The sequence below is a fragment of the Leptinotarsa decemlineata genome, unplaced genomic scaffold (genome assembly GCF_025532065.1).
Source record: "Leptinotarsa decemlineata unplaced genomic scaffold, Ldec_3_MD MMD2_tig00078360_RagTag_RagTag, whole genome shotgun sequence".
NCBI lineage: Eukaryota > Metazoa > Arthropoda > Insecta > Coleoptera > Chrysomelidae > Leptinotarsa > Leptinotarsa decemlineata.
The window spans coordinates 1830447-1840557 of NW_027412727.1; the positions used below are offsets into that span (position 1 = coordinate 1830447).

The following is a 10111-nucleotide window of genomic DNA, read 5'->3' on the forward strand; positions in this document are numbered from 1 at the left end:
TGGGGTGACCTTCGTTGAGCTTGGTTGAGAGTTCAAGTGTATCATCAGACTGTTTTGTAGGATATATTTTGTTGTATTTGTGCCATTTTTCACGGGGATTATTTCTACAAGTCAAGATTGTATAGTGGAAGACTGATTGGTCATTTTGGTGTGGATATTTGCAGTCTGAAACTGAAACTCTTTTGAGGATTTGTGGTGGTTACCGAACTCATTGTGCCAGGTGGAAGGATTTCTGAAATAAGGTATGTCTGAATCACTATCGCATCTCTCATGTGGTCTTAGCTATGGTATCATCTCTTCAATTCTACAACCTTCGTTTCTCGTCCCTAGATTCATAAGAAACAGAAAGCCCTTAGTCACTCATCAAGTCCTAGTAGGACTTCCGTGCAGAGCACCGCACACGAAGAAAACGTATAGAAAACCCCATGACCAGGGTAAGAATTTTACCATGAAATGTGTTTTCAATTATTTTAGTAATTTTTTCATTCCATCGTTGTAATTCAATTGAATTACAATTAGTATTGAAGAGAGGTTTCAATACTCATTCAATTCGCTTGATTTTTTTTACGGGTTATATGGTTATACATGGTACCCAATATACCAGGGCTATTGATTAGTCAACTAGTCTCTATTGAATGGGATTGAATCTCACTTTGGTTTTATTTGATTCTGATTGTGAATTTCCTTTCGTAGGGTTTTTTCTTTTTGGGGTCATATTTGGTGATCCATTACTGGTCCAGCTTGTTGTGCACTACAGGGTGATCTATCTTGGTGGTGCTACAGGGTGATCTATCTTTGCGGTGCAACAGCATGATCCATCTCCGCCGTACTACAGGGTGATCCACCTCCGTCGAACTACGGGGTAGCCTAACCTCATATACCGGGTAGCCCAAAAGGAGCACGCAAGTTATAATTGATTTATTTGAGTATTTGTGCAATATTGAGCTATTTAAATAATTGTTTGCCTTCTGTTTACTGATACCTATTTGATATAGTGTTTGTTTATTGTTTATTGATATAGTGTTTGTTGATTGATACTTGATTGATATGGTGATTCATTTGTAAAACGCAAATTGAGGGGTTTTCTTCCTTTTACAATTGTTCCTTGACACCGATGCGCCTACGCCTGAGCTCACGCGACGCAAACGAGATTGTGTTACCTTCCAATACTAGTATTTACGATTTCACCTTCTCAATTTTCGTGGTAGTTTACTTGACGTATTGTAGTTTCTTTTAAGCGTCGTTACTCCCCTAATTTATGGCTGATTGAATTTGTGGTTATATACACCGCGCTCTTGTATTGACATTTGAACACCGCGTAGTAGTGTGAATATCGCATTATTGTCTTAGAATCGTTGTCAGTTAATCCATGTAAGTTAGGATTACTGAATGAATCATATTGGGGATCTTAATCTTTTATTTCCAATATTAATTGGTAAGTTATTGGTATTGTAAGTTACTTAGGGTATCTGGAGGATTAAATTTACCTGGCGCCTATTGAGATCTATTTGAAATTTGCTAAGTTGGTTAACTTACTCCCGTCTCCACTGTTTAGCTTAGCCGCGGATTCCCATCTGTCTTATTTGTTACCGACAGATGATTTAGTCTCCTCTTGTGGTTTGTGAGGTGACAGCAGTTCATTTCTGTATGGTCCAGACATACGTCAAACGACGACTGATTTGAGATGTGAATATGAGAGTGGAGACTATATGCGGAAGCTACTGAATATATCCGACGCTGGGGCGCCAATTTCGAAAAGTTATATGGAATTTTCTACGGCTGGGGTATGTCACACCCCACGTGTCGAACGCAGGGTTGATATTGAAATACTGCAAATGAAGGAAAATTACTTGCATCATTAAAAAAAAATTATACATTAAAGAGCGCACCATTTGGGAAACTTTTTTTTCGAAAAGTGTCAATGAAGTTTAACTTCGGCACTTGTTTGTGCTTTAAATTTAACTCAGAATGATGCGGCCAACTGCGACCCACTGACGTTCAGTGTTTGTCAAATTCAACTTTTTTTTTAAAAAAAATTGAAAAAGTGCATTTCTAGATCAAATTTAACAAAAAGTTACTCGAAAAAGTTTTGTCTACGGCAATTTTATATCCATATGCCAGATTTTATGTAACTAGGATGAAGTTAACGTTTTGCTTATTTTTGACAGAATCCCCTTTATTTTAAAAAACAAGTTCGGTTAATTGGCACAATTCATGTATACATAACAAACTCATCATGGAGTTTAACTTTTCTGATATATTTTTACTCATACGGACATTTTTAGAGAGAAATTAAAAATTTGCTATAAAACTTTCAACATGACTGGTGCAAAGTTTCAATCTCTTGGCTATTTTCTCAAACAAACGTCAGTACCTTCAATTTTGAAAAAGCAGACAACTCAAAAACTGCAATGAGTATTAATAAAATTACTAGAGTTGACTCCAAGTAAATATGATGAGTAGGCCGAACTTAACATTTGTTCAAAAGTTATTGAACACGGGCAAACGAGCATAACCGATATTATAAAAAATACCGATTACAAGAGAGAAAGTGTTAGAAAAATTTTATTAAAGAATAAATTTTGGTCTTACAAGACAAAATTTATTAACATATCAAAAGAACGAGATTTTGATGTCCGTTTGGGGTTTTCATTCTGGTTTCAAGGAGAGAGAGAAGAAAATGTAAAGTTTCCGTATAAAATTTTATGGACAGATGAGGCAACGTTCTCTCCAAATGGAACGGTAAGTTCTCAAAATTGCCGATGTTGGCCCAAAAAAATCCCAATTTCACAGTTGAATGTGGTGATCAGTATTCCTTTGAAACTAATGTGGTGGTGTGTTGTGGGATACTCAACGACCAAATAATTGGGCCATTTTTCTTTAGGGAAAATTTATCATCTGTCGGTTATCTCAACTTTTTAAATAATGAGGTTAGTGAAGTTTTAGATGATATGCCTTTGAATATTAAATACAATCTATGGTATCCGCTTGATGACGCACCGATACATCATACGGTTGCTGTAAAACAGTCCCTCCAACAAATGTTATTGGACGTAACTGGAAATATTATTGGTCACCTAGATCACCCGACTTGACGCCTTTAGACTTTTTCTGGTGGGGTTACCTGAAACAAAAAGTGTACTGACATACAAAATCTGGAAAATACCATTCGCGAGTGATGTGCAAATATAAATCCCCGATTTATTAAAAATGCAGTTACAGATGTCAGTAGAAGGACCATAATTTGTATTGAACGTGGAGGACGACATACTGAAATGTAGCCCATGAGTGTTTGACAACCTCATTTAGATAAATAAGTGATTTTTTGTACCCATTTGTATTTTCTATAATATTATTGTTGTTTAAAATTTATAATAATAATAATAGTTCTATCGAAATTATTTAAATTTTTTTTAGTTGCCTCTGCTTTTTCGAAATCAAAGGTTTGTTTAAGAAAATAGCCAAGTGATTGACACTTTGCACCAGTCATGTTAAAATTTTTATAGCAAATTTTTGATTTTACTCTAAAAATGTCCTTATAAGTAAAAATATATCTGAAAAGGTAAACTCCATAATGAGTTTGTTATGTATACATGAATTGATGACAATTAACCGAACTTGTTTTTTAAAATAAAGGGAATATCTGTCAAAAATAAGCAAAACGTTAACTAACCTAGTTGCATAAAATTTGGCATATGGATATAAAATTGCCGAAGACACAACTTTTTCAAGTAACTTTTTGTTAAATTCGAACTAGAAATGCACTTTTTCAATTTGAAAATAAAAGTTGAATTTGACAAACACTGAACGTCAGTGGATCGCAGTTGGCCGCATCCTTCCAAGTTAAATTTAAACCACAAACAAGTGCCGAAGTTAAACTTCATTGGAACTTTTCGAAAAAAAGTTTCTCATATGGTGCGCACTTTAATATCTTTTGTTCGGAAAGAATGTGAACTATTTATTGTCTGTTAAAGAATATTGTAATTTGTGAGATTTCAATAATTATGGTTACTGAAATTTACAATTCCACCACAAATTTTACAAAGTATAATTTATATATCTTCCATAATTATTATTTCAATTTAATTTAATTGAGTCATATTTTTTGCTATGATTTCATGTGCAGGTCATCACTGATAGTTGAAGTGTCTCCCACAGCCATCTATCGAGCAATCACAATGTGTTTCATTTCAAAACGTCATATTGGTGATATCCCCCAAACGTTTTTTTTTCATGTTTCTACGTCCAGCCGTTCAAAAGTTAAGTTAGTTTTTTTATCGATCTGAGGTGAAATGGTATTTAATTTCCTCACCAGTGGTAAATTAACTTTCCTTTACCTTGTGATAGGATTCCTTTTATATTCAGGTTCCCACGAAAAGTAAAATACCGTTATGTTCAGAGAACAAACACCATGGTTAAATTTCTGCAGACTGTAAGCCTAAAGGAACATCTTCTGGGGCAGTGAATTCCAAAGCTCTGCCGTTTATTATTTTAACGTGACCTTGGAAAGAGATGTGATGAACATAGTTTATTTTCTTTTAGAATACAAATACAAAATGTCTTCTGATGTACTTGCTTACTACAACCTTTTACATTGAGTGTGTAAAAGATTTCTTATTTTCAAACGATGTTACCATCAATTATGATATAGGTAGTTTTTTTGAAAATATTCAGCTAGATTTATCGAAATTTGACTCACAGAAAAATTGTGTATGAAGTTTAACTTCAATACAATTTAGCCATTTGGAAAAAATATTTTGATTTATTTTCGAGGGCTCTTACATGATGCTTTTTAGCACAGCAGATACTCAATCTAGAGATCAAATATGCCCTCAGTGCATCTTTTGACAATTCTTGCTTGTGGTATTCACAACCTACAATAGTTTTGGAAAAAAAAATTTGACAATTTGCCTAAAAGTACTTGAAGTCAATTTCTTGTAAGTTCCCTCTTAAAAACACCTGATATTATGGCTTCAACATCGTGAAGGAAGCTAATAATTTTTTGTGATGGAAATGTTAGAAATCCCCTGCTCTTGTTTCTTATGAGGGAATTGAACATTTCATTTCCCTTCCCTACTATCGAATTCACTCATTCTCCACATTTGGTGGTGCTTTTAATTTTTTTTTGCGACATATCCACAGAAATAAGCAAAAGCTTCATCAATATCTGAGAAGCCCTCTTCAATTTCGGAGATATCCTCTTCTATTTCAATATAGAATATAAATCTTTGCTTTTTTTCTTTCAGATCTCCAATATGAAGAGAGGATTCCATAATTTCTCCTCTACTAACATTACTTTCCCTGGGCGATTTTATCAGAGAATAAAGGGACATCAGGCGGAATATTTGTCCAACTGGAATTGACTCGGGATGAGTATTGCATCCACTTGCCGCTCTCATCATCCAAAAAAATTGCCGAACATAGTTGATTGGAACTGTTATGGATATGTGAACATTATCACCTCCAAATGATCTTGGTTTAATCTGAATGTCATCAAGTATTTGAAACCAAGATGGGGTTAGGAATACTCTCTAGTTGAATATTCAAGAAGTTACCAATGGATGTTTTGGGACAGAGTCTAGTGAATCGGGTAGAATACTACAGGATAGACCAGAAAACACGTTTATCGTAAGTTAAAAAATATCAAATTACCTATTTTTATAATAAAAATGACTATCACGTCAATTTCACAATAGAACTTGTCTGAAATCTAAATTTTTCATGATGATCTTCTACCACGTATTAACGGCTATATATCCATTAATTAACTTGTCTGAAACTTGTTTTACCCTTTAGATCAATAAATGTTATTTAAATCAATAATTCAAACTATACAGTGTGTAACAACGAAAACTTATAAAAAGTAAGATTTTTAAAAAATGCTCGGACACGTCGATTTCTAATTAAAGGGGGACACCTTTCAGACTAATCAGATTTTTTGTAGACCGCACCCACTCGGGGGGTGCGTCCGACGATCCTTATTTAGATAGGGAAAGTAGGTCGTGTGACACCTTGTTCTAAAGGTTCGAATACCTTTACATTTCTGTAAAAAGATAATTTTTGTAACGATTTATTTTCGAGACAATTTGAAGATTTAAAGGTATTTTCATCTTTTTAAAATAAATGAAATTGTTTTTAAGGTACAATTTATGTTCAGAACTTTCATAAAAAAATAAATTTTTGCTTTTTATAACAACCTGCTGATACGTGTCCATTTGATTTCGTTAAAAAATAAGAATTATTTGTTCATCACGAGGAGATTTTTTCGGGGGACGAGGTTGGTTACCACCCTTACATTTTAGGTGAATTGAGTGGCACCTCCTTATAAAGGTTGCCTTTTGACGTGAATATTTTATGCTTCTGATAAAAAAGTGAATCATACTAAAAACTTACCTTTACAACGAATACAACCTGCTGATTTCCTTGAATGCTGATGACACATAAATGTTTAAAAAACTGTTTTAGGGTTTATAAATCCCAATAATTGTTTTCAAAGCACACACAAAAAAAGTAACACCTAATAAGGGTAACTCACATAGGAAATTTAGAGTAAATGTTCGAAATGTGTGCCATTTTGCTCCATGCAACAATAAAGATTTTGTTCGAATTTTGCTCTAACATTATTCAACATCTCAGGAGTTATAGCTTGGCATTCATCAATAATTCTACGACGTAATTCATCCAAATAGGCTGGCTGTGTAGCATAAACTTTATACTTCAAATATCCCCACAAAACGTGGTAAATCTGGTGATCGTGCTGGCCATTCAATTGGACCTCTTCTACCAATCCATTGTCCTTCAAAATGATTTTTCAGAAAATTCGAACCTGCTGGGCATAATGGGGTGGTGCACCGTCTTGTTGAAAATGGACAAATTCATCTTGATATCTTGAATCCTGTTCAATTTTTTCAACTAAACGAGGATGTATTGCCTCTTCAAAATGTTGTGAATAAGAATCACCGGTTACATTTCCTTCAATGAAAAATGGCCCTATAATATGATTGCCTAATATTCCGGCCCAGACATTCAACTTCTGGGGATGTTGGGTATGTATTTCTGCGTATAGTCTTGGGTTTTCATTCGACCAATAACGGCAATTGTGACGGTTCACGCAACCATTGAAATAAAATGAGCTTCCGTTCGAAAAACATATGTTATAAAGCAGCTCGGGATTTTGCATCAATCTCTCACTCATGCCATCACAAAACTCCTGTCTTCAGTCAAAATTATCCTCATCGAGTTCATGAAAAAGTTTAATTTTGTAAGGATGAAATTTTTGGTTTCTAAGGATTCTCCATGTGCTCATATGGCTTATTCCGGCCATTGCTGTACCTCTGGTACTTAACCTGGGATTGGCGATGACCTAACCAATCACTCCAATCGCATTATCGTCATTCACTACCCTTCTCTGAACATTTCTTTTTTTAGTCAAAACCGAACCTGTCTCCCTTAATTTTGTGACCAAATCCAGAACGTGATTTCTGCTTAGGTGTTCACCAGGGTTTTGCTCGTTAAATAAAATTGATGTTCTATTAGCATTATGGTCGTTGCCAAAAAATAAAGCAATAACTGAAACCCTTTCAGCAGTAGTGTGAGGCATTCGACAATATTCGACTCGTTTAAACAAAACAATAGAACGATGTACTACTGAAAACTGGAAGAAGGGGAGTGAGTATTGATTTTAAAAAAGGGGTCTCATTTAACAAAAAACTGATAAGAAGAACTGCTCGAAAATTTTTCTATTTAGGCATACAAGTTACCGAGTGGTCTGTCTAATGTATTATTAACATGTCAATTTTAACTTCAAATTATCTCGAAAACTAATCGTTACAAAAATTTTCTTTCAACAGAGTTGTAAAGGTATTCGAAAGACCTTCAAACAAGGTGCCACTCGACCTACTTTCCCTATCTGAATAAGGGTCGTCGGACGCACCCCTGCGAGGGGGTGCGTACTACAAAAAGTCTGATTAGTCTGAAATGTGTTCCCCTTTAATTAGAAATCGACGATTCCGAGCTTTTTTTAAAAATCCTACTCTTTATATTCAAAAACGGCTGTGTTAAGTTTTCGTTGTTACACACTGTATATAAATAATCACACAATCCTTATTACATATTTGGCAGAAGCTTTATCAAATATTCTTCGATAAACCTAATCACAAAAGTAAATATAGGGATTCAAGTATTTCAGTTGTTCATGTTTCAAAGGGAGTTTTTTCCACTGGATAATCCAATTGCCAACTGAAAAATAAAACCAGTTATAAAAAAATGAAAATCAATCTTTGAGTCTGGGAAAATTTCAGCATCCTTCATCAACAATTTTCAACAGCTCATGTTGTATGATTTCATGACTGACTCCAATGTTTCGGTTGGTTTTCGGGTTTTGCTGTTGTCTTCTTTGGTAAACTCCAAACGTTCTGACTGCAACTACGGCAGTCACCTTCAGCGGCGTTGACCAAGTACTCTTCAAGACATATTCATTGAAACTAATTTCAGTATCAATTCTATTCTGTAAAATTACTTCATCAACGCAACTGAATATGATTGTCTCAGTTGCAGTCAAATATTTTTACCGAAAATGATCAGGGCAAAGCCAGGAAACTAACTTTTACGAAATTAGGCAGGATGGGTTCATACATTCAATTTGATTTTAGAAATATTTCCTGTAGATTTCAGAATCTGAGTTACACTAAATCAATAATTTATCTATTCAAAATTATACCTGGTTTTATTGATTGTCTAGAAATTCTCTCCTTTTCAACTGTCAACGTTCCACGGAGGTCCATGAGACAAATAAAGCTATTCATTACACAATATCACTCAACTAACTATGGGTATCATTCTCCTTGTACTTTAGGTAAATTTGCCGGTATTTGGACCTAAAGTACTTGGAGTACCTGCATTGAGGCGTTCGGACCGTATAAAAGGACATACAACAGGATGACACGTTTAGTTTGAGTAGAGCCTAGATGATGACAGTACGACCAGCTGTCGAAAGCGCTCGCATATAATTGAATAGAAGTTGTGAAGCTTCAAATTCTTTTTGTGACTTACATTCAATATCAAAATACTTTGAATAAAGGGAAATTAGTTGCATCATTCAAATTGATATCGACCCCACAAGGTAACGCAACTACTACCAAGTAGAAGCATCAAAAGTAGACGGAATCAGATCAGAAGCAATCAACACGCTGAAACAAATAATCACAAATCCAGAAAAGACTCCGGAGAAACCAGCAATCACGAAAGCCATCAAATCAATAAAGAGAAAGTTGATCCCCAACAACCTCACAGCAGTTAAAGTCGACAAAAAAGACGCCACAGTTATTATTGAAAAACAGGAACCAAGTATTAAAATGAACAATTACATAACGGAAAACGATTTTAGTACGATGAATCACGATCTAACCACAAAATTTGAAAGACAAATTGATAGTCTAATAAAATCTAACAAACAGATCTTTAACAACAAAACATCGAACAGATACACAGTCGACAACCCAAAAGCACCAAAACTCAACGAACAGATAAAGATAAATAAGGAAAATAAACCTTATAGGTCTTATACCGGTTATCAATTTTACCAAAGCACCTTCATACAAAATTCCAAAAATCATAGCCGATGAACTGAAAAACAAAATCAACAGGAACAACAACCCCAGCGTCAAAAATTCAATGGAACCTACAGACAGAATCCAGCCTGATTACTCAGCATTGCGTCATAAGCGAACTTATTAGTACACCTTGTTTTCTCATTCATATCATTTAATTGTAGTCATCTGCCATGAATATACAAATAAAGTTTTTCAAAAAGTCAAAAGCAAATCTTTCGAAATAATTTGTGTTTTTAATATGTATGATCACATCGAAATACTGGTAAAATCCTTATTATTTGCAACTGTATATGCGAAGTTGTGGGTAACTTCACACCAATCATTTTCAGTTTTTTTATTTCGTATGTACCGTTGGAAAAGTGAATAGCCAATCTTTCTGATTCATTGTTACTTCTGACAACTTTATTTTGAAATAATTCTTTAAGTATATGTCATGAGTCTATACATACAGATTTCATTGGCGAAGAGGCCCAAAATGATGTATTTGGACATCATTTTGG

General features: G+C 34.5%; 1 long non-coding RNA gene across 1 annotated transcript; it reads left to right on the top strand.

Annotated features, from left to right (window-relative positions):
• The first annotated feature begins 648 nt into the window (after nucleotides 1-648).
• On the top strand, nucleotides 649-9857 carry LOC141487060 (uncharacterized). The gene is made up of 3 exons (XR_012468185.1): nucleotides 649-884; nucleotides 5247-5628; nucleotides 8855-9857. It is a non-coding gene; the product is annotated as an uncharacterized lncRNA (long non-coding RNA).
• Nucleotides 9858-10111: the final 254 nt, after the last annotated feature.